We start from the raw sequence: 26,641 nt of genomic DNA on the forward strand, positions 1-26,641 counted from the left end.
CTGTGTCTCAAGGTAGAGGCTAATATTGGTTTCCATGTAAAAAAATAAAAGTTTAAATTTAAAAAATTTTAAATTTTAGTTTCCCTGTTATAGCAAAAGTTTGCCTCTAAACTTGACTTATACTGTTATGTGACTGGACCCCCAAAATTTATTATTTTATTATTAATTTTCCCCATCTTTACCTCTATTCAGCTTTACAAAACACACTCATTACACGCACCTGGAAGACTGTATTTAATGTAAATGATAACAACTTTGACTACACTCATGAACACAATCGTGTTTTTTTTTTTTTAACCAAATTCTCTTACTTCCTTTCCTTTTCTTTCTATAGGCCCTTTTTTTTTAATTATAAATAAATTTTTTTTTCGTCTCCATTACTTTTGGGCCATTTATTTTTTACTTTATTTTGTCGCATCTTTTCTTCCTGGCCTTTCGAACTCGTATAAAATATACGAAGTTCCTTTTTACTCTCCTCTGAAATACGAAATTGCCCCCCTTTCTATATACCTTTCCTTCGCACCTATGCTTGATTTTTCGCCCATCGGTGCAGAAAGACTTAGCGGGTGCAACAAAAGACATCTGTCTACTTTGTCTGTCTGTCTGTCTGTTGCGCTTGTGTAGAAAAGCTTTTATATTTGTGCATATTCATTTTTGGTGTCTAAACGTGCTGTATTTGGAATCTACAGGCCTTCCGGTTTGTGAAGATGTCTTACTTTTAAACATTCGGGGATTTTTGACCGAGTTACAAGCATTTTAGGATTTCATGCGTTTTCTGGAGCTCATTTGCATACGACTTTGAAGTTTTGGCCGCTATTCTTTTACATCGACTTGGTAAAGTACTTTTGTTTTGATATTTAGTTTCTATACATCTTTTACTATCTGTATAGTGAATTTGATTTATTTTCATGGCCTATTTTTAAAGTTATTTGTATTTGAAAATTTGATACTACGTTTTGTTTACGTCTGAATCTTTGTGATTTTGCACCGCGGGCATGTCAACTTTTAGCCAACTGGAAAATATTGAAAATTTGGATTTTTAAGTGTTATGCCAGGAGAGACTTATATATATATATATATAAGTTGGTGCACTGATTATATATGTTTTGCAGCCCGTTGGAAAAATTTTTGGGTTTTCCGCATGTAAGATTGATTTTATATTTTACTATGAATGCTTTTGAGATTTGAGGTGTTTTTTAAGTATTTTTGATTATTTTAATTTGTAAAGCTCAGTATTTTCAGCTTTTAAGGTGTTTTAGTTTTATTTACTCCTGATATTTATACAATTGGATTGTTCGGATGCTAAAGCTGGATAGATTTAATTGTGCTGTAGAAACATTTTGGATGCGTTTTGCAATCATCTTAATTTTGTAGAATGTATATGTTTTTGTGTGAGTTTCTGTTTATGTGATACAAACCACTCTGTATTTTACTGAATTTTATTGTATATATGAGAGTTCTTGTCATTTTAATTAATTTTAAATTGTAATTATTGTAAATCTTACATTTGTATATATGTTTTTATTCTGAAAACTTTAATACGGCCGCGTCGCAGTTATTTTAGTGAATAATTGTGTTAACCTTTCGTGATTTTTGTGATGAGTCAACTGCAGAGTAATAAGGACAGTAAACTTGTGGTAGCTGAGGGAGAGACTTTGGAGAGATCGGATGAAATAAAAGAAATTATGGACTGTAGTGATGATAGACCTAACGATGAAGGAAAAATTGAGAGTGTACTCGTTGCTGTTAGATCATTATATGATTTTGTAGACAAGTTAAAAGCTAGACGAGTCTCACGGGAAATTACCGATGGTCTAGCTAGAGGCATAGATAAAGTTTTGGATTTGCTTGTCTCACAGAATTTAAAGACTATTGAAGATGACATATGGTGCAATAAAGAACAAATATATTATTTGATATTAAACAGGATATAGATGAAATTAAGGTTATTTTGCAGAAAGATCGAGATACATGTGAAATGAAGGATAGAAAGAATAAAGTATTGGATGTAAATGATTGGAGAGAAAATGAGTTAATAGTTAAACCAGCTGCGAATGGCGTTGATGTATACGAGGAGTTAATTGCTGACGTTAGACCAGAGTATGTTGACATAAAAATAATGAGCTCCCATACGAGAAAGAACGGTGATGAGGTTTAGAGACAGCAGAGAAGTAGACACGGTACAGAATGTTATTGAATCCAGGGAAAATTTAAGGGATAGACTTACAAGGAAGAAAACGTTTATACAACCAAAGATTATTGTATATGGTGTATGCAATTTAATAGATGATAAGGAGATTATAGATAAAATGAAGGAGGAGTGCGTTTGTGATGGAAGTTATGTTCGTCCTCTCTTTAGACAAAAATGTAAAGAGTCCGACGAGATTTCTCATCGCGTTTTCCGTGTAGACCCTCGATGTCAAGTTGTTCTGGAAGACTGCAGAGTTCGTATAGGTTGGAAGGCATACTCGGCTAAGCTCTATCTCAATCCGAAGAGGTGTCTGCGTTGTTTTCGATTCGGACATACTACCAAAAATTGTAAAAATGAAATTGTATGTTTTAGATGTTCTGAACCACACGAAGTTAAGAAATGTAAAATGGATGTAGAGATTTGTGTAAACTGTAAGAACTCTAACTCGAAATATGGTACTCATTTGGATGTCCATCAGCATGTTTTATCACGAGATTGTGAACTATACAAATGTGAAGTTAGATTTATTTCAGAACATATACGTTTAGTGGAATGATTTATTTTAGGTTTTAAGGGTTAGAACTGCGATTGGGCTGTTTTATTATATTTTATACTGATCATTATCTTATGGTTTATAATTTTTTGTTTTTTATTATTGGCTATTGTACTGTTCCCTTGATTATGAAAGTGCTAAATATAAACTTGAATCACTGTACGGTGGCATCTTGCCAGTTGGCTGCTGTGGAGGATATTTTGGAACAGAAGTTTGACTTGATAACTGTCCAGGAGCCCTATTATGTAAATACAGAAATCCCATATTTAAAAAATCTGATGTGTACACCACATGACTTCCTTGTACGGAATATTAAATTATACGCATTTTTTCTTGCATTTCATTTAAACTTATTGAATTAAATATACTTGACCGACAGCGCATAAACCACAATAGAATAAATGCATTCTTTAAAATTAACTCTAGTATTTGTTTACCATAGCAACACTCTGGCGCTAGATTCACTTAACAGTATTACAGTGGATGGACAAAAATTTGGAAACACCTTGTGAAATGCATGTTTGAAAAGAAAGACTGATTTTAATGAAATATGTAGATGGCGCTGGCGTTTTTGACTACTGACGCCACCTATACAACTTCGTAAATGTGCTAAACAGTTCAGTTGTTGTCGGAGTACTGTTATGTGAGGTTGTCATTGCATTATGTCAGAGTTAACAGACTTCGAACGTGGGCAAATTGTTGGAGCACGTATGGTAGGTGCTTCCGTAAGCAAGGTAGCCGAGGTGTTTAGTGTTTCAAGAGGTACTGTATCGAAGATTTATTCCGCATATTTGAAAAGCGGAAAAACATCATCTGCTAAATCACAGCGCGGACGAAATTGTGTCCTGAGTTATCGTGACAGACAATCATTAAGGGCAATTGTGACGAAAAATAAGAAGACCACAGCTGCAAAAGTTACTGCTGAAATGAATGTTGTGTTACCGAACCCTGTGAGTACCAAAACAATTAGAAGGGAGCTTCATAAACAGGGAATTGCTGGCCGTGCTGCAATTGAGAAGCCACTCATCAGTGATGCTAATGCCCGTAACAGGAAAAGGTGGTGTTTAAGTCATAAAGCCTGGACTATAGAACAGTGGAAGCGAGTAATATGGTCTGACGAGTCTTCTTTCACATTGTTTCCCACTTCTGGCCGAGTTTACGTCTGGAGAACGCCATCTCAAGCCTATAATACAGACTGCTTGTTGCCAAAAGTGAAGCATGGCGGGGGTTCTGTTATGGTTTGGGCAGCCATATCGTGGTTCTCTGCTAGCCCCATGATAACTGTGTCAGGTCACATGACTGCCAAGACTTATGTGAACATTTTGGCCGATCAAGTTCATCCCATGGTACAAACTTTGTTCCCCGATGGTGATGGTGTCTTCCAAGACGACAAAGTCCCTGTTGACACAGCTCACATTGTCCAGGACTGGTTTTTTGAGCACGAGGATGAGTTGTCCCATCTCCCCTGTCCACCACAGTCACCAGACCTGAATATTATCGAACCTTTGTGGTCTACATTGGAAAGGAAAGTGCGTTCTCGTTATCCACCGCCAACATCGTTATCTGAACTTGCCACCCTTTTGCAGGAAGAATGGTATAATATTCCCTTGGCAAACATACAGGAACTGTATTTATCCATTCCGAGAAGACTGCAAGCTGTTTTGGATGCCAACGGGTTTCCTACACCATATTAAGCAAAGAAACATGTTTTTTAAAGGTGTTTCCATATTTCGTTCATATTATAACTCATAATGCACAAAATTTATATCATTTAAAGAATAGAATTATCTAACCGTTGCCACATGTTCTGTTCAAATACTATAATAAAGCTAGAATGATGTATAAAAGAAATTAAGCAAACGAAACAAAAGAGAAACAGTTTTGGTACTTACGTATTATCGCAACCAGGTTGGCGCGATTTGTAAATTTGAGTAAAAAAGTATGAATAGAAAGAAAATGTACATTTATTAATTACAAATAATTTTTAATACAGTTTTTTATATTATTTTGTTTTAAAATATAAAATAGCAATTAAACCCTTCCGGTTTCGAATTTGAATAAGTTGCAGAATTATTTTTTCGGCGGAAATCTTTTGGCTATTGCTTTTAGCACTGATTGAAAACCGTCTTCGCCATTAACAGCTTGAGCTTGGCACCATATAAATTCGATAAGGTATGAGTCAAGATGATGACGGGCTGTTCCTCTCTGTTTTTTGTTGCGCCATTTGGCTGAGCCCCACATGCGCTCTAGATTTTGTGTGTGAACGCCCGTGTTGGGATCCACAAAGTTATATTTGGGATTAACAGTTCCACGCAGAAATCCAGCATTTTCGAACTCACTTGTATTGTATCCTTTCCAGCAATCCGAATAAATGATGCTTCTTTCCTTGATAGTTTCGCAAATATTTTCCATGAGGGTAACGGCGCTTCTGTTAGGTACGGTAAGCAAAAAAGTCTCTTTCTTTTTTCAGCAAATTCCGCCGAAAACCCATTGCTGCGGTAGTACACGCCCCATAACACGTAGGGTTGCCGTAAGTAGGGTCGCCAAATTTGGCGATTTATGCGAATTTTGGCCTGGTTGCGTTAATACGTAAGTACCACAGTTTTTCACAGACGATTGAGTATTTCTCATTCCATTAATTCAGTTCTCACTTCGCAAGAAGGCAAAAATTAAAAATTACGAAGTAAATCTTAAACACTTATTTCCTCGAAAAGATTCCAGAAAGGAATAAGCATGATTTAATTCGCAATAATAAATGAAGGCGTTATCTTTGTTGTTGCGAAGCTAAGTTTCTCTAGATTGGCAACAAATTCACTAGTCTGCTGTTTCAAATGTAAACAATCAATGGCCGCCATAAAAAAAAGGCTTAGCGGCACTTAAACAACTTTAAAATTGTTGATAATTCTAAAAATATTGCATACAGATTTACTAAAGTCATAAAAACCTTAACCGGAAGATAAAAACAACATAATTCAATTATTTTTAAAGCAAAAAATGTACAATTTACAAACATATAAGAGTAAAGAAACTGAGATCACTGAGCCGGGTAACAGAGTGGATACATATATAAATATATTTATATAATTTTGGTGCGGCCGATTGCAACCAAAATATGAGGTGCACATCTACATGTTATATATCTACATATTATATAGTCCTATATACAAAATTTCAACTTTCTGAGGCTACTCGTTTTTGAGTTATTCGAGATACGTTCGTACAGACGCCACGAAAAATTCTCTTCAGAATTAATTTTAAAGCAGTTTTATAATTTTTATGGAGGATACGAGTCTTTTATTCTGTCTTTACGTACAGATGTCACGCAAAAACATCGTTAAATTGCATTCGATAGCGGTCAAAATGGATATTTTCGTTGAAATATGCTGACTGAAACTTTTCGCGATTACAATACTTCCTTTTTACTTCGTACAAGGAAGTAAAAAGGGTTGGAGAGCGGTGCATGACGTAAGGGGAAGATCTGCCATAATTGTTACCAAAGAAGAGATTGAATTTATTATAGATTATAAAACAAATGAGATAGTAGCCATCTCCTTGAGGATGAAGAACTTTATAATGGGTGTTGTGTCGTCATACTTCTCCCCTGCGGAAAACTTGAATTTACATTTGATAAGACTTGAAGACGCTTTGAAGAAGTATACATTTTATTTTATTGCTGGAGATTTTAATTCGAAATATTTTAATTGGGGTTCTAGGACTGTGGATGATAGGGGTGTTTTAACTATGGATTTTTTAATACAGAATAATATTATTTTATATAATCAATCAGACTCATTACCAACTTTTGTTTCCGCAGTGGGGGAAGGTTGGACAGACTTGATTCTCAGTTCTCTCTCCCCGTTTCGTATTGAACTCAAGATATATGAAGAGGAGAGTCTTAGCGACCATAGATATGTTTCTGTTGATATTGAGGATGTTCAACCTGTGAGAAATGAGAGTACTGTTTTTACAAAAAGTGTTATTAGAATAAATAAATTTTGTAAAAAACTTAAACTGGATATGGAATTAATGATAGATAGACTGAGATCAATTGATGATGAAAATAATTTGGAGAATTTTGTGGATGACTTTGAAAGGTTGATTGACCAGAGGGCTAAGAGGTATCTGACTATACGTGGAAATAAGGTCAAGAAAACCTATTGGTGGAATACGAGTTTGCAAAGAATGAAGCTACGGACGAGAGCATTGAGAAAGAGTTTTCAGTTCAGAGATATTGATGAAGAAACAAGAAATAAGAGAGAAGTTTTATATGAAAGAGAAATGGCACTTTATAGAAAGCAGATTAAGAAGAGTAAATATGAGAGTAAAATCAAACATTTTTTGGAAAATAAGGTATATCATGACTGTTACTTTCGATTTGCCCAGGGAAAGCGTCAGCTTCCACAGATAATGAGTAGAGTCTAGGAGGGTGAATATAAGGAATACACTGAGGTTATTGAGGAATACACTGGTGTGCAAAAATTAAGGACGAGACGGTTTTTTCAATATAACTTTGTACAAAAGCTTTCCAAATCAACACATTTAATACCGTAAGATCCCCAATACGTAAGGACATGAGTAATGTAAGCAACACTTACTAAAAGAGAAATCAGAGGGATAAAAAGAAGCTTTATTGAAAAAGTAGCATGGAGCACAATGCGACTGAAGGCCGAAACATCCCTGTGATGGGTGTCCAGCAAGAAACATCCGGTCTTTAATAGGGGATATGATCTCCCCTGACTGCTAGGCAGGTTTCACAGCGTCTGCCCATGCTGAGAATGAGAGTGTCAATGAGTTGTTGAGGCATTGCTGCCCATTCGTCTTGCAGCGCCAATCGAAGCTCCGGAATCGTTACTGGTGGTAAAGTACGAGCTGCCAAGCGTCTGCCTAGAAAATCCCATACATGCTCGATGGGATTGAGATCCGGAGATCGTGCCGGCCAATCCATACGTTCAATATCCTCACTCTCTAAGAGCTGTTCGGCAGCTACTGTGCGATGACATGGTGCATTGTTGTCCATGAAAAGGAACTGCGGACCCATAGCGCCTCTAAAAAGACGCACATATGGAAGAAGAATCTCGTTACAATAACGGGTCCCGTTGACTGAACCTGCGTCGAAGATGTGAAGGTCTGTACGACTACCAAGCATGATGCCTCCCCAAACGAGAACACCGCCACCTCCATACCTGTCCCTTTTAATGATGTTCGAGGGATGATTGCGGCTTCCCCTCTCTCTCCAGATGAGTATGCGATGAGAATCGCTACTCAGACTGAATCTGCTCTCATCTGTGAAGAGTACTCGTCCTCATTCATTGTCTCTCCAATTCCGGTGTTCCGGGCACCACAGAGAACGCCTTCTCCGATGGGCAGGCGTTAGAGGTACACACCGTACAGAGCGTCGTGCAAACAGACCACCACCGTGCAGTCTTCTGGCCACGGTAAAACGCGATATCGGTCGTCCAGTCGGCTGTGTCGTGTGTCTAGCGATTTCTCCCGCTGTCTGACGCCTGTTTCTTCTGGCCTGTAAGGCAATATACCGGTCATCTGCGGGTGTGGTTCCTCGTGGACGACCCCTACTAAACCCCCGGATAGCTGTTCCTGTAGTTTGAAATTGTCTCCAAAGTCGTGAAACGATGCTGTGAGCAATTCCGAACTCTGCAGCCACACTTGTCACACTGCGGCCTTCCTCCAACTTCCCAATGATTCGACCTCGGGTAAAAGCATCCAGATGTCGTCTAACAGATTGATTATTCGCCATTTCTCGCTGAGGCAGCAACTCGGTGGGATGGGTAACTGCTATACGGTTAACTGCTATACGGCGTGCAATCTCTTTGCCAGAAATACTGATCTTACACCGACAACATGCTTTATACTACTCAGACACTCCCCGATTACGTCTACCTGCATATCTGCTCATGTACTACCGTACATCACCTTACTTAATTTTCTGATTGGTCTTTCTGTCCGCTCTGCCTCTTCGTTCAGCTGATATGCTAATTTTTCGACTTCGTCCTTAATTTTTGCACACCAGTGTATTTTAATAAGAATTTTGACTGTGGTGAGTTTGAGGATGGGATTATTGATCATGAATTGTTAAAATTTTCAAATTATTGTGCTGATGATCTGCCTTTTACTTCTTATGAGATCGGATATGTAATTAATAAACTAAGAAATAAAAGTGCTCCTGGACTGGACAATATTTCTGCGTTGGTTGTGAAATGCCTTTATAAGTATTACGAAGAGTTTTTTTGTTTTATTATATAATACATGTTTCCGTTTGTTTGTTTTCCCGAGGGCGTGGAAAATATCAAGGATTATATTTATACCGAAAAATAAACATGCGGTTAGACCAATTTGCTTGTTAAAATTTTTTAGTAAGGTTCTGGATAGACTTCTCACCAATAGATTGTATCATTTTTTCTATAGAGAAAATTTTATTTCGGATAGACAATTTGGCTTTGTCGCAGGCAGATCAACCAATGATGCTTTGTATAAATTGATCAATATTATTTCTGAGAAAAAAAGAGATTATCATGTATCTGTTGTCTCATTTGATATTTCAAAGGCCTTTGACTCCATTATAAGGTAATCGCTGCTCTCCACCCTCGTGAATTTTAAGATTCCTTGCAATATACTAAAAATTTTTTGTAGCTACTTTCACAATAGGAAGATTGTTTATTCATATGGTGGGGATTCTGAAGTGGTTAAATAAAGGTTGCCTACAGGGGTCCTCGGGTGCTCCGCTGCTCTAGGGTGCAATAATTTACAACTTGCTGAATACGAGTCTTCCCGAGAGTGTTGAAATCATCTGTTATGCAGATGACATACTTTGTGTGGTATACGATGTGTCTCTTGAAAAATTAGAAAAAAGATTTACTCGTACATTGGTGTGTGATGTTCTTGAGAGATGGGCTTTAACAGAAAGACTCATCTTCAACTTACAAAAGACATCATTTTTGTTTTTCTCAAATGGGGGGGGGAAGACTAGACCTCCCAAATTACGATTCCAAGGAACATTATTAAAAAAAGTCGAACAATTTAAATACTTGGGAGTCATAATAGATGATAAACTGAACTTCGAGTCACATTTCAAGGAAATTCAAAGGAGAACAGACTCTTATTTTATAAGAGAAATTTTCCAGCGGGTGTCATTGACCTTAAGAGAGATATTATTAGAACTATTTATACAGTAGTTGTTGTTCCTATTGTGTTATACGGTATTGGTTGTTGGGGCTCCAGAGCGGCGGAGTTGTTGAGAATCAGGAATAAGTTATTGACGATTCAGCGGCCCTGGCTGCTGTCACTGGCTAGGTGCTTTAGAACAGCTTCTACTGAAACTGCCTGTGTATTGGCCGGCACGCCGCCCCTCTCGATATATTTTATAAGTTCTTTTATGATAAATTTCTGTTATCTACATGTAAGATAGATTTTATGTATTATCGTTATTATTTAGCTGATTGTACTGCATTTTATAATGTTAATCCTGCACCCAGCCAAGAGAATGAGCATTAATTATGATATGAATTTTGATTGTTTTGGTGAACTAGATATTTTCACTGATGGTTCTAGGTTTGGGGAAAGTGTTGGCCTATCTTTTGTTGTTTACTATTATGGTATAGAAATTGATTATTCAAAGATAAAGTTAGAAAAATTTAATTCTGTGTTTCAGGCTGAACTTGCTGCTATTTATTTTGCTCTTAAATGGATTAAGAAAAATCTGTCTAAGAGTTATAGTATTGTAGTTTATAGTGATTGTTTATCTGGATTAGAGGCTTTGAAAAGCTACGATTGTAATAACTCTTTAGTTATGGATATTAAGTGTTTATATAAAGAAATTGAAGGTTTGCATGATATTAAATTTAGATGCGTTAAGTCCCATGTGGGTATTGAAGGTAACGAGAGGGCCGACGTGTTGGCCAAAGAGGCGACTTTGGATGTTTCCGGGGAGTGTTCCGTTGTCCAGCCTTCAAGAAAAATGGTTATTACTAGAATTAAACAGCATTATATTGATTTGTGGTATGATAATTGGAATAATTCGAATAGAAGAAAAGAATATGCCTATTACTTAAAACCTATGTTTAATAAAAGTATTTCTTGTCATTTGGATTTTAATCAAATCGTTACTGGACATGGGCTCTTCCCGGTGTATCTTAAAAGATTTGGCATACAAGAGAATGAATAATGTCATAATTGTGGAGTTGTCGGATCGGTAAAGCACTATGTAGAAGAATGTACGCTTACTTATGACATACGAAAAAAATTTAATTGGCTAATCTTTGGAATATGGTAACAGGTAGTTTGGCGACATTTTGGTAAGGCGATAAAAGTTACTAGCTAGGACTTTAACAGTGTACATGGATAAAGTTAAGAGTGTGTGCAATACCATTTTTGTGCAATTCTGGGATTTTTTTAAGTGAAAATAGGTCGACGTGTACATGGATACCGTGTATGTGCAATTCTTAAAAACGCGGCAAGCAGTTTGCGATTCTGCACTTTCTCCCAATTTTGCACCTAATCTTCGTCATGATTAAGCACTTTTGTTCCATAAAAGTTCTAGCATAAGCGTAATTCGGCTAGCAGATTGCTGGGAAAAAATGTTAAGTTAAAAAAAAAAGAAAAAGAAAAAAAAAAGAAAACCTTTACCTTTGTGAAAACAAAATGGCGTCCAAAAAAACAAGCAAGTTGCTGTAGCAGGGTTGGTCGCCAAATTTTCGCCAAAAAATTGCCAAGTTACCATAATTCGAAGATTAACCATTTAATTTTATTAAGATTTTTACAGGTACTGAAAAAGAATTTAAATTTGCAAGGGAACTTATGTGTTTTTTAAATAATAATCGTTCTGATGTTGGTATTTTTATTTGATAAAAGTTGTTTTTGAATTTGTGTTGGATGATGATCTTAGATTGAGATATTGGTGTTTATATGGAATTTAAACATAATTTTATTCAGTGCTGTATGTGGTGTATTTTATGCTTTTATATAATTAATGTATTTTGTATATATCTCATTGTTTTTGATATATATGGTATATTTTATGCAATCAGTGTTTTTAATGTATATTTTTAAGCTTAAGGATTTTGAGAGTGTTGCAGCTCTGCTTTTGTAAAACAAAATGATTTGTTTTTTTGTGTCTTTTATTATATAATTACACTTCCAACCACACACTTTGTTGAGGCTATAACATGTTCAGTTTAAATGTATTATAGTTTTGTAGGGTTATCACATGGAGTAATTACCAATGTTAATTGTGGCTTTGTATACTGTTTGTTATTGAAAGAGAAATCTCTTAGATAACGTTTACTCTAATGTACACATTGAAACTTTACATATTGCCATTAAGTATTAAGTAATTATTAAATATTAATTTAATATGCCGCTGAGAACTAGTATCTCAGCGGCTTGTTGGTATGATCCTTCCGCTGGTCATATTTAGGCGGATTATTGGTAGTGGCGGTTTCTGGAGTTCTGTGATTTTACTTTTCCGGTTTTGCTGGTGGTTTTGTTGGTTGGAGGTTTTTACACTTTACATCGATCGATTGTGTGCTGATTGGACTTTTGCTTGTTCTGAGAATGAGTGGTTTGTAATTGTTTTGTCCTTTCCTTATATTTTGTTTTTACTAACCACCATTTTGATTAGTTTTTATTTTTCTTTCTTCTTGCTTTCCTGTTGTGATGTTTTCTAGTTTATTTTCTTGGTTTTCTTTACATGTTTCTTGTTACCCGGAACCCCTTAACACCCTTTGGTTTTCCGATTATAGTGTTTTTAAATTGAAGTTTTTGAAGTTTTTAGGTTTGTTTTTAATTTTACTGCCTGTTGCCGGGACATGGCCGGGATGCTGGATGTCCTCGTTTGTGGTTTTTGCTTGGCGCAGCCCTTGTTTGTCATAAAATCGATTAGGTGGATGGGGCTGCGCCCTATTTGTACCATTTCGCACACCAATGCACCATTTCGCGCACCAAGCTCAAGCTGCATTGAGTTGATGCGTTTTGCGACACGATTGTGTACCATCTGTATGTTGTCTATTCTGTTTGTAAAGACATTCAGTACAAGGATGTACTCCGCGGAGTTCGAACCTCAGTCTTCTTGAGTGTGAATTACAAGCGACATCATTGCCGCGATCATAGCCGATTTCTTCGTCCTTAAATTATAAAATTCTGTTCAACAGCAATATCGCAAAATAATTTTAAAATGAGCGTACCTTTATAATTTCCGATACACAGTCTTGCGCGCTGGAGATAAATGTTTTTTCTCTGCAATGTTGCAATGGCTCGCTTTGAAGTCCTTGAGTTTGTTAATCAAAAATTCGTTGAAGTGTTACAAAATATGAAATCCATAATAAAACAAGTTTCAGATTCCAAATTGGGGCTTAAACGTGCCCATATTCGGTGGAAGATTACGTTTCAAAATTGGATGGCTCTGGTGGTTTTATCACAATGTGAGAAACATATATACGTTTATGTAGATTCTTCATTATTTAATTTCTTTAAATATAACACAGGGCGATAATATTGGGTGGGAACAATTTGAAAAGTGAACAGACATTTAAAGTTTTCAACGCAAAATGCCGAAATATAATTAATAGCCCTTCTGGTCTAACGTCCTTTGGGCTAAAAACTAAGAGGTAAACAAAGAATAAATAAAAATTTTGTGTTTGTTTTTCATATGAATGATATATTTAATGATGAAGTTCGCCAACTTGTTATTGATCGGCGGTGGTTTTTTTTTTCTTTTTTTTTTCCCCCACATATAAGTCGAACCTCTTCTTCAAAGTTTGATATTTTTTTCCTTAAGATTGTCGACTTATACACGGGTATATACGGTATATGGAATTCCAAATTTCTAAACTTTTAAATTCTTCAGCGAAGTTTTTTTCATTAAATGGGAGGTGATCAAAGAACAAGTCTTTAATCAAAGTCCAAGCCCCTTAAATGCATTTCTAGTTCAAAGCAATTTGATCTAGAAAAATTCAGAACATAAATAACATTTCTGTTTCTATTGTCTTCAATTAGAAAAGTATTGTTAACACTATAATTTGTTAATAATACTTTTCTTGAGATTAAAAATCGATGACTCTTAAAGTGGAAAAGATCTTTACATGGCAATACAGCTGAAAGCAAAACTTAACATCTGTGGAAAATTGTCATAAATAATAATTGCTAAAATACATGCACAAAGTTAAGCAAGTTGAAATATGAGTAAGATTAAAATTATAAACTAATTGCATAAATACAAGAAAATTTTTACTTTCAATACGTTATTTTGGACAGCAAACTTGTCAATGTTTTATAATTTTCTTTAAAAAAATTGTTCTGTAAATGTCCTAGAAGCACTTATTTCCAGAAAGCTATTTAAAAACAGACAATCTCGGAAACCAGGGCCACTGGGACTGAATAGCAGGTCCAATTTTAAAATCAAATCAATATATTTGCTCTTATGTGAATAATTTTTAAACATTAAATATCACTATTTATAAATCACCTGCACATGAATGACCAAAACCCGAATGAATATTGACAGCTTCACAGTCAGAAGACTGGAGACCATTCAAATTATCAACTACTTTTTCGCATCAGTAAGTTTTTGTAATGGTACTTACTATACAAGTATTTGTTTCTTTATTGAAAAAAAAAAATCTTCTTTGCAATTTAACTTTTTTGTCTGGTGGTTTTCTTGTTTTACAAGTTTTGAAACAGACTTAGACACACTTACTTCTAATAGAATTAAAAATAATCTGATGGCAGAGTAATCAATTCTATTTGTTACACAAAATGCAGCAGAACATCCAGAATCAAAATCATCTATGATTAACAATGTGGTTAAATGAAAATTATAAGGACTCGTGCCTATGCCACGAGTGCTACCGACACATATGCCTAACTTTATTATTATTATACATTTAAATGCATTCCATTCATTCTTCAAATTTAGTGATGAAATAAGTTTAGACCTTATGCAGATTTCTATTTCAAGACAAGTAAATTTTGTCTCTTCAAGATGCATGGCATGTACACTATGAAGAAAAAGGAACAGTTCTATAGTCCCCTTCTACTGGGCGAAATGACGAAATTCAACTTGCGGTTTTTATGTCTCGAAAGCGCGACTTAAGATACGTATTAGATTTATATATAGCATTGTTCAACCATAGTACAACGTACGAAAAATGAAAAATTGTTAGCGTAGTACAACCTACGAAAAATAAAAATTTGCTTCATAATATTTCATCTAAAAGAAAACTAAGCATTGATTAACCAAGATTCATTCAATCATGTAATTTCAGTTTAAGCATGTCAGAATTTAATGTAGGTATTTTGACACAAAATCGGACTTTTTCTGAAATGACATACCAATTATTTTTCCATACATCTATTTCTTTATACATATATTTTTCTGTAAAGAAATAATGGATTCGAGTCAAGAAAACCCTTTTATTCACCACGGTCAACCTGACATTTCCTTAATCTTGGTACGTTCTGTCCATGACAAAGTGCGTACATATTTTTACCTGTCAGATCGTCTGCTGTGTAATCCAACAGTTCTGACACTCTGGGAAGAAATAATGGAAAATTAAAATAAAACTTTGGCAACTTTAATTACTGAAATTTATTTTCAAGTTCCGCCTTATCTGAGTTCACAGTGTGCCACTCGAAATTCGAATGCGAGACGCGTCACGAACATGTCGGCTCTCCAATCTTACTTCGTTGATAGAAGGTAGAGGTAATGCCATGGCCATGGCCACCATTTCCGTCATATTTGCTGATCTCTGTTTCCTGCCGTTAGAGAAGCTGTAGAGTGTCCTCAAATGAGACAGTATTAGTACAACCTACGAAAAATAAAAATTTGCTTCATAATATTTCATGCAAAAGAAAACTAAGCAGTGATTAACCAAGATTCATTCAATCATATAATTTCAGTTTAAGCATGTCAGAATTTATATGCTCGGTGTTTCGCTTACTTTGACTACAACTTAAAAAAAAATTGTCTTTGCCTCGTTTTCTATCGAAGCGGACAAAATATGTGATAAACAATGTAAATTTAGCATTTCGGATTTTTTTGACAATTGGTTTTCAAGCCAAAGGCTGGGACACGTATGTCCCAGCCGTAGTTAACGGTAAGCTACGTATGTCCCACAAGTATCAATCGACTTAACAGTAAGCACACCTATTATTCTGGAAAACATTATTATATGAAAACGATTTACATCGTATGGTACATGGTAAAAATCATTCTTTGCATAACCCAACATTACACATTGGGCAGCTCATATTTGTTCTTTTCGCTACGTTCATTTGTGTATAACGAAGACGGCGGCGTCTCGATTTTCCAACTATTGGAAGACGATCTCCAACAGTGAGAAAATTCTAAGTAATTTTTAAACTTTTAATGGGACATACATATTCCGTTAGTAGTCAAAAAGTTAATGAAGACTTGGTTGCAAATGGGCGTGCGAACAATTATTCCATACCAAAATATGCCATACATGGTGTAAGAAAAATATTTTATTTATTTCAATAATGCAAATGTTTATTAATATTTTCACTTTGGGAATTACAAATCACGACAGCTTCCTGTAATTTCCATGTATTATATGGTGTATGTTAATTATGACAACGCGCTAGGGCTATCTGCCTAAGGGGAGGGATACCTTCGTGGAGGACTTTCTAAGGGAAACTGCCTCGTATACACGTTACACGTGGAAAAAACCACGAAAACACCCACGCAGCCAGCCTGTTCGCGGGATTCGAACCTCGGACCGCTACCAGTGTTCAGCGACTTTTACCGCTTGGCCGCTATTGGGCCTCCATATATTATAAACTAAACTACACGGTTACACATATTACTAAAGATTAAATTAAAATTATTAATAAATATGCATTGCATTTAAATCAGGGACACACTTTTACACATTAATCCACATTTAATCCGGGACACACTTTTACATTATTGTCCTTTTATCTTCACTCCTATGTTTTTATACATTCCAAGCAAAAGCTAAACTGAGCAGATAAAACATCTGCTTTTTGGAGTACCAAAATACACAGTTTGCGACACCAAGGAACTTGAATGGGATCTCTCATTCCATTCAAGGTGTTTGGATAAGCTATTCACACAAAACTCTCTTTAAAGCTGATCAGAGCTTAAATTGCGCCAGAAGCGCACAGCAGCCCTAAATAAGAAGGGCAATTTAACACACACATTAAAGATCTTGTAGAGCGTCGAATGGCAGGCCTTTTGTAAGCTGGCAGTTTGCCAAGTTACGTCTATAACAAACATATTGCTAGAGCCAGTCTGTCTGTTGACACAGAATTCCTCTTAAAGAGCGAAATTGTGTAACTTCCGAACTTAACTATTTAACTTATTTAAACTTAACTACTACTTCACCTATGATTTTCAACTTATACTTCCATTATTACTTTTTTGTGGTTGAATGGCAACGATTATTATTATTGTTAAGAAAAATATTCTTTTTTTTTTTTTTTTTTTTTTTTTTCTTTTTACGCAATGTTTAGAACGCAGCGTTCTCAGCTTATTTTGATGATGTTTATGTTAGCAATGCTAATTTAAGGCTGCATTTTAACTGAATAAAATAGCTGTTATTCTTTAAAATTATCGTATTCGTTCATCTGGAGAACTTGTAGTTCATTTGAGTGATTTTAAAGGTGTCCGTAACTTTTCGTTTGCAGTTGTTTTTGACATCTGATAACAACAACAAAATGCTTGTGCCTACCAAGTCTGCTGCAGCCTCAAATCAGGATGATGAGATTCTTATTTCTGTTTGCATTTGTTTTATTTATTTTTAAAATTTTTGGATATATCAATGGAAAATTGAAATTATTGTTTTCCCACCAAATCTGAGACAGCATTAGTAGGTATAGGTTAGGTTTCACTTCCAGTCTACTTTGCTGCTTCATGTTCATTTGCAAGGTAGTTATATCTAATTCCGTTTAAAACATCTGATTCACAAAGATATATTAACAGAGATGGAAGCAGTGCACATACAACTAACCTTATTCTACAACTCTCATCATCTTGAAGTGAAGAATAAGCCAAATGGCATTCGTCTTTTGTACAACATTTTGATACCCATGACCATACCGCTCATCGTTCCTTGGTCTGTATTTTCTAATAATGAAACTGGTGCAAGTTTTATACCATTTCATTCCTCATTTCTTCGGCGCGTATTCGAAAGGTCCGTGGTTCAAACCCCGGCGAGGGCATTGCTCACTTTTCATCTCTCCTACTTTCAAAAATTACCTATTGTCTCTGCGGCGGCACCCGAACTAAAAAAGGTGCTGGATGATGATTCTCCGCCACCAGGATCTGGCGATTGGGTCCTTTAATCTCCAGTCGCCCTTTTAAAGGGGGAAGTATATAAAGTATTTCTCCCGCTTAGCATGCCTTCGTGGCGTAATGGCCAGCACACTCGGCGCGTATTTGAAGTCCATGGTTCGAGTCCCGGCGAAAGCACTGCCCATTTTTCCCTTCTTCCTGCTTTAAATTAACTTAGTGTCTCTACGTCTATTCGGCATATATAATCTTTCAGGTTATGCACCAGGAACTCCACCACATTCTCAATCTATTAATTTTCACGTCACACGCTTTGATTAAATTTTCCTCAGTTTCTGTATGTTTTTTACCTGGTTTGTTATCTCGAGAGCTACAATAAAGGAAACTAGTCTCATGATCTGGTTCATGGAATTATGCGTCATCTCTTTTAAAAGAAATTACATAGCAAGGGAAAAATACTTTTGTCAGTGGAACAGTAAATGTCAGTGGGAACATTGTAAACATAAAACTGTTGGAAAAAAAAGCAATCTCGAAACACAGCATGCAAATGTGGTTTGTTAAGTAAATGATTAAATTTGCAGCATCATTCAGAATAGAGGAGCGATACAGTGCGCGTCTGAAGTTTACAGCTGGTAGAATGTTAAAGGGCAGGTGTGATGAGGGACAAGCATTTACAACCTCTGATATGCTGACGGCTTGGATAGATTGTAATAAATTTGTAATGTGGCATTGCAATTAAAGATGCCTTTAAGACGTACTCGACGACGTTACAAACAATTTGTCAGACTTGGAGAAGGGTCGCATCATAGGGATAAAAGAGGCAGGTTGGCTGAATAAACGGATCTGAATATTGGTCAAAGTGGTGTGTTCGTGCTTATGTTATGCTATCAGCGATTAAATGCCATTTGCAAACTCGCAGGGATTCTGAAATATCCAGGCATACGATTCGCAGCAGACTATGTGACGCTGAGGTTATGATCTTGACGTCTATTAAGATGCTTACCATTGACATTCCACCATAAGCAGTATCGTCTTACATAGTGCCGCTGTCGCTCAAGCTGGACAGTGTCCGATCGGAGAAAGTGATATTCAGTGATGAATCCCACTTTTCTGTCGATACTTGATGACCGCTGTGTACGTGTCTGAAGACGGAGAGGTGAGCGATCCAATGTACCATTTGTAACCGAGCAGAACACAGGGTGTGATAGATTGAGGAGCGATGAGATGAGACAGCCGTTCACCATTACTCATGCTGCAAGGTATTCTAACTGCTCAAAGGTATGTTGATTAAATTCTGCAGTCGATCGTACTGCCTGTGCTAGCTTATGGTCCAGGTTCTGCTTTCCGACAGGACAATGGTCGGCGACATACAACAAGACTTTCCAACATGTCCTTGACTGGCCTAACAGCTCTCGCTTATCAAACATGTTGGGCAACTAAATTCAGCCATGTACAAATACGAAACACTGAATAAAATTATAGATTTGTATGAATTACAAACAAAAAAGGACACTCTTTTTTATATTATTATGTGCGCACCGATGAGAGCTTGCTGAAATTAATTTTTCCAAAAACCCTTTACAGTTCTGGAACTTCAGCCTTTTTCTGCTCATTTAGCGGAATAAAATTTGAATAATAAAATAATATTACAAAAGTAAATCCATTATTATCATTAAGATTGCAAGCCACTTTTATGACCGCTAATATTACAAGCTCGCAGAGTGATCTGAGCTATACTCTAAACTAAATTGAAAAACTAATGCTTTCTCCAATTTTTTATAGTTTTCCCCTGTTCGCCGAAAACTTTCCACTACCTTCGATTTCTTGAAATTGTTGTAAGGTTTACACAGTTAAGAATTACACAGAGATCGAGTTACACAAGAATCGGGCCAAAATGTCGCTAAGCTTGGCGACAATACTTCGTGCTATTTCGTCAGTTTGGCAAGGCAGCCAAACGTTATAATGTTAACGTTATGATGTTAAATTGGACTTAACCCTGTAGCCCTGTTCTCGTGACAATGCTTCGCCCTCTGAGGCCTTTCACGTTACAATTTACAGGAGGTACTACAATTTACGCATAGGCTCATTAAAATTATTTACCTTATGTACAAAATTCATAGCATTTTCCCTTCCCAAAGACTGCGTATCCCGGGCAGTGAGACTCCCGGACAGGTAGCCATAATTACAACTAAGGAAAATCAATAAATGAACACCAATGCAATACTAAAATAATAATTTCAATAAATAACGTACAACAAATCAAACACCAAGTCAATAAATAAATGAACGTAATGAACGATCTATACTTAGAATCTGATGACTTAGGGATCCGAACTACGTCGCCGTTCAGCTTGGTTCTTTCCAAACATCGGCAGAAATCTGAAGCTCCAAGCTCTTTCTAACTTATTACCTCACCGGTCATGTCCCATATCCAGATTATTTTCTGAAAAGGAATCTCTCCAATGGTGTGTGTGGAGTCAAAGGAGATGCAGACCATTATCTATGTTTCTGCCGTCTCACACATTCGGAAACCCACCAATCTAGATTCTAACTTTAAGGGGGCTCATACACCTTAAACTCCTCATGATCTTGGAATATGTGATTGCTGCAAGAATTGGGATATTTGATTTATTTTAAAAACAATTACTTCCAACTTTTTACAGCTGACTACGTAATATAACTGCTTTGGGAACTAGTAACCAGAAAGTTTGTGTTGCCACAAATATTTTTGTAATTTAATTCGCTTTGTGACAAAAGTTTTCGCCATGTTTTCACCTCGCGCGCATGATATTTTAAAAATGGCTAATGGTACATACTTGAAATTGGATGGAATTCTTTATATGGACACTATTTTCTAACTGAACCAAAAATCTGATGAATATTTTAATATTAAAAAATTTTACGGACGAAAACATTACAATTTTTTTTAATAAAATACATTTTATAAACTCAACTCCAAATAAAATAAAAATTTAACATGATATTCTTAGAAATTTTGGTTCATAGTAATTTCCAAATGTTATAAAAGCTACATATTAAATATGGAATTAAAATATGTAACAGAATGTTTTAAACTGTGCGCGCAAGGTGGAAACATGACAAAAAATTGTGTCACAAAGCGTATTAAATTATAAAAATATTTGTGGCAACACAAACTTTCTCATTACTATTTCAGAGATCAGCTATATTACGTAGTCAGCTGTACAAAGTTGGAAGTAATTGCTTTTAAAATAAATAAGTTATCCCAATTCTTGCAACAGTTAGATAATCGAAGATCTTGTGGGTTTTAAGGTGTAAGAGTCCCCTTAAAAGACTGGAAATTTTCTCTTTTTACATCCCTATAGGACCAGGTACTGCGTTTGACGGTGAAATTGCTGCGATTCGCACAGCTCTGTACCAGCTACCATGCCACTTGGAAAAATTCACAAGAGTTGTTATACTCAGTGATTCCCGAGCTGCTCTGTTGGTTATCGTTTCAGATGCAAATCCTATATCACAGGATATATTGGATTGTCGACATCATCTACAAGCCCTGCTTCGCTTGAGAAAATTATAGTCCTGCAGTGGGTTCCTACCCACTGTGGGATTCCAGGTAACAAGAAAGCCGACTTCTCGGCAAAAAAGGGTGCTTTAATCATGCAGAATATTTCTCGTCCTTTGCCTTTCCATGCTATTAGGGACCTTATTAAAAGATCTATCAAAGTAGGTGCTCAGGAAGATCTCTATAATCGTGTTTCTCATAAGTCTTGGAAGAATGTTATCCCGAATTTGTGTAATGGCCCAAGGCGTAGAGCCGTCGCTGAATTCCGCCTTGCCACCGGACATGACTGCCTATAATATCATCTTCACAGATGATGCCGCACATCTATCTCATTGTCCTACTCTGCGCAAGACTTTTTTCGCCGAGCGTTACTGGGAGGCAAGAGATATGTTAGATTAATGGACTCTGTTACAGCTGTTTTTTTTTTTTTTTTTTTTTTTTTTTCCTGTTACTGTTCATTGGAAAAAAAAAAGTTTAGAAGACTGGTGATAGCTCAACACAACCTATATCCAAAAATCATTCTGAAGGTACGCAAAAAAGCTCGGTGCTTTAGGACTGGACCTATGCCGATTCACAAGTTAAGTCCGAAAACGATAAAGCCGAAACGAAAGAGCAATGTCTAGGTCACTCACGAATAATTGACTCCGCGATACATTAATAATTTCCATATTGCTCCAAAATACCTAACTTACTGAGCTGAGACCATGAGCTTTATTTATAAACTTTGAAAGATTTGAGCTCAAATAACAAATAATGCCCTGTAACAAATGTCACATAACAAGAATCAGACTCCCAATATATTAGCAAAATCAAATCGCGTATGTTTATATACTTCCATAAAAATGTAAAATTTCCAGTACAACGATCTTCAAAATATCAGCTCTACTATATTTACGTAATCGAATATTTTAATGAGTATTCTAAACAGTTTGTGTAACTTTGTATGTAATTTTATGCTATTATCTGCTTATGTTTAAATTAACAACTCCGATGTATAACTTCAGTATTACTTAGAAATAGCATATACTTAGTTCAAGTATTTCATACTCTAGCTGGTTAGTGTATTGGGACAATACCTGTTTGATTCGGTAGTGAAGTGTTTGGTGCTCCCATGTACTTTTAGTTGTTTACCTGTTCAGGATTGTGTAAGGACCGTCCGAGGGTGACTGTAGTTTAGGAGAAACTCCTTTCCTTCGAATTGGATTCCATAACCACACTTTGTCATTTTTGTTAAATTGATGTCCTGTAGCTCTCGTGTCGAACTGGGCCTTAATCTTCTCCGTCACTTGCTGTCGAGCAAAATTGAGCACGATTTGAAACCATGCCTGGAGAATGGCACCTCAGGCGATGCGAAGAGCAATCAAACAATAAATCGCAAAGATGACGACGGAAGGGCGTCTGAGATCGGGATAGCACTACGGTGGGCCAGTTAACATGTGGTCCCAGTACTGTTGATTTCTGGAAAGAATTAGCGAGTGGTTACTAAAGGTAGTTCGGTCAAACCTCTCTACCATGGCTGTGGGTATAAAGGATTCGCTTGGGTTTTGTCTATGCCGAGTAATTTATAAAGGTCTTTTATTAGAGTAGAGATAAAATTCCTTCCTTCAGAGTCCGTATAGCAAGGAGCAAAAATGGAATTGGTCGCTCGTTCCTTTGCAATCTGGATAATTCATTGGTTGGATAAGACTTGTTATGGTGGGCAGCAGAAACGCAACACAGATGTTTTCCATGTTTCTTAGCCCATTCCTTTTATATATTAGTAGCCAGCTTATTTTCTTCTTATCCCATTTCATATATTTTTATCTCACAGGCCTAAATTTCGGATTTAAATTTAGATCTTCAAAACTACTTTATTTTGATATTGGCGGTTATGAGGGATTTTATAATACTTGCTTTAAATCACCATGTTTGCCAATTGATCAATCTCAAAACATTAAATTTTAAGTCGTATTTATAGGAACCGACAGAGAAATCTTTATTTAATATGTGGTATGGTGACTTCGGACAGAATACGGGATCTTCACACAGTTCAGTGAATTGCTTTGGAATTCCATGCAAGTCTTCAGAATGTGCACTATTTAGATCCTGACAGACATCGGGCTCGGTGCAGTTTTCTTATCCAATGCATGCTTAGTAGGACTGAAGTGTGTTGAACAGACTGGTCTGTCCACTGAAGAGATATCTTCTGTTTCCGAAAATTCTGACACCAGCGTTATTAGTCATTACCAAAACCCGTCTGGGCCAATCGCATCCCTAAACAGCCTTACATACGTTGTTCATATATTTGATGTATGAAAGAAATATGTTTGATGATTCCACTGCAAACCATGCAACTGCTTCCCTGCATTTGTATGAACAAGGTAAGGCAAGTTGCGTGTTCTTGGTTCTTTCCAGTTGCCTAGAACTGCAATTCAGGTTTTAACCTGGAGTCGTTAATAAACAGTGCAAGCTCCCATTCCTCTTGGCTGTACTGAGTAGGACAAGGGTACCATGTTAAAGGGGTAGCTATAGAAGATAGAGGGAGTGAAACGCAAACTGTCGGTTTTTCAAGCATAACGTCAAACGTCATGCAGCGAAAGAACGGTTGATTGGAATTTTCTGTGTCAACAAATCTTTTTCAATCGCTTCGAAAGCGAAAGCAAATGTTCTTCGGATTAAATTGTTAACACCGTACATCTTTGATGAAGCAGTCTATTAACTGAATGATTGCGGTTTGAAGTTACTGAAATCTATATTGAGATCTTGCGCCACCTCTATGTGCGTACGAATGAAGTGCGAGTTTTGTCTTTAATTTGACAGCTTAGAATAAATAATAATCCTCAAAATCTAAATGAAATATGGTTATACATTGAGATTTCAGCATTAGTGCTTTGAGGAACGTGTTAGCTGCGTACGTTTGAGCGTTAAAGTATGGAGGGCAAGAAAGTCCGGTTTAACTTTACTTTTCGCATAATCTAGATATTCGTTTATAACTGTAACCAATAATAACAATTTTTATTTTCAGATTGCTGAAGAGTGGGGGAAAAAAAAAAACTTACCTTGTATGCAGAACTCCTGAAGTGGGAAGACTGAAATACCGAAGAGAATCAATTACTTGCGGGGCCCCAGAGAGAGATTGGCAAGACACTTCGCTTCTACGAAACGGTCTCAAGTTCTATCCTCGGTAAGTAGTATTGAATTCTAATTGTGAAATACAAAATAATATGTGATGTAATGAATTATAAATGTTGAAAGTAGTGGGCTGTAATAAAGAGATCTGTTGTAAGTTACAGGTTGAACGAAAGAAGAAGGCGAGAAAGTGAAAAAAAAAGGAGGGGCCCCCCAAGTCAAGAAGTAAGTAAAGAGAGAAGAGAAGAAAACGTCCGGGTGGCACATAAAGCAGCTTTGAAAAAAAAAAAAGAAAAGGAGATTATTATTTAAGAGGAGAATGGTGCCACCCGGAAAGGGGCTTTTGGAAAATTTTTTGATCTCCAGAGATGCGGGATGTAAATTTTACATTTTGTTTTGTATTTCTAACACAAATGTTGTTGTAGTCATCTGGTGTGTACAAGTAAAAATAAATTTGTTTTACGGTTTTATGGGTCTTTTTTGTTTATGTTTAAATATTCATCAAGATATTTGTTGGCATCTAAAAATCAGTTCATCTCGGCGTTTAAAAATCAGTTCAGCAAGATATTTTTTTGCCGTTTGAAAACCAGTTCATCAACATATTTTTGGCGTTTAAAAATCAGTTTATCTCGGCGTTTAGAAGTCAGTTCATCAAGATATATTTTTGGCGTTAAAAAGTCAGTTCATCCAGATATATTTTTGCCGTTTAAAAATCAGTTCATCAACGTATTTTTTGGCGTTAAAAAATCAGTTTATCTCCGCGTTTAAAAGTATACTCATCAAGATATATTTTTGCCGTTTAAAAATCAGTTCTCTCGGCGTTTAAAAATCAGTTCATCAAGATATTTTTTTGCAGTTAAAAAATCAGTTCATCTCGCCGTTTAAAAATCATTTCATCAAGATTTTTTTTGCAGTTGAAAAATCAGTTCATCTCGCCGTTTAAAAATCAGTTCATCAAGATATTTTTGTGGCGTTTAAAAATCAGGTCATCAGTTAAATTTATCGTCGTTTAAAAATTTTAAACTTTTGCCACTAACCTCTTCATTTTTGTTGAATATATTAACTTGCTTTATTTATGAAAGTAATTATAAATTAATTTTATGAACTCGAAATATTTATATTTTTCCTATAATTCAATTCATTCTTCACAAAATCCAGCTCTTAACCCTTTGGCCTATAACTGCCTATCACGAGTCTGTCTCGTGATAAAGAATTTGTGCCATAAACAAAAGTTACGAGTCTGACTCGTGGTGAGGAATTTGTGTATAAAATGCCAAGCAGAGCAAGTAATTGGAGTTATTCTACATAGAATATTTTTCATTTTATTGTAAAGTATTTTGTCTTTTTCACTTGTTTGTGACGAAACTGGATGATATGTTACTTCCTCGTATAGCTCCGTTACGTTCACACGTTTCAGGTATAATTTCGTATAAAGAATTAAAAACTCTTATACCCATCATGCAATTATTTTTGTCAACTGATAAATTGATTATGATTACACCTTAGACGTCTTAAAATGACTATTTGTACCTAAACATTGTTTATTATTTCCCAATTCCTTTCGTTACACGGAAATATAGTATATGTCATGAAAAGTATACATTTTGCGCCATTTCGGATATACGGCTGAACAGCTGAATGGCACGGCGCGGGACCGACTTTGTTTAACTTTGTTTGACCTACTTTGTGCTACAAATTACCTTTGTAAGCATATTAAGGTCTAACATTTATTAAGACCATCCGCTGTCTAATGTTATCTGATAATTACTGACGTTCGGGCAAATCATGATATTCAGAAATATATCTCCAATGAACTTTATCTTATCAGCTTTATTTTTTATGCAAGTTACGTTATTTTATACCTCTACGCTGAACTTCCGTTGCATAAAAATAAGATTTAAAGAGTGAGGATTTCTATGAATGAAATTTTTTATGAATTTTTTTCAGAAATTCTACACGTTTTAA

The 26,641-nt window shown here is 36.0% G+C and overlaps 1 long non-coding RNA gene across 1 annotated transcript; it reads left to right on the plus strand.

The window, feature by feature from the left end:
- The first annotated feature begins 573 nt into the window (after nucleotides 1-573).
- Nucleotides 574-25,146, plus strand: LOC118203707 (uncharacterized). Its single transcript, XR_004760624.2, has 3 exons — nucleotides 574-834; nucleotides 24,573-24,731; nucleotides 24,841-25,146. It is a non-coding gene; the product is annotated as an uncharacterized LOC118203707 (long non-coding RNA).
- Nucleotides 25,147-26,641: the final 1,495 nt, after the last annotated feature.

The sequence above is a fragment of the Stegodyphus dumicola genome, chromosome 4, assembly GCF_044657685.1.
Source record: "Stegodyphus dumicola isolate Sdum_Otavi_A_Nest chromosome 4, ASM4465768v1".
Taxonomy (NCBI): domain Eukaryota; kingdom Metazoa; phylum Arthropoda; class Arachnida; order Araneae; family Eresidae; genus Stegodyphus; species Stegodyphus dumicola.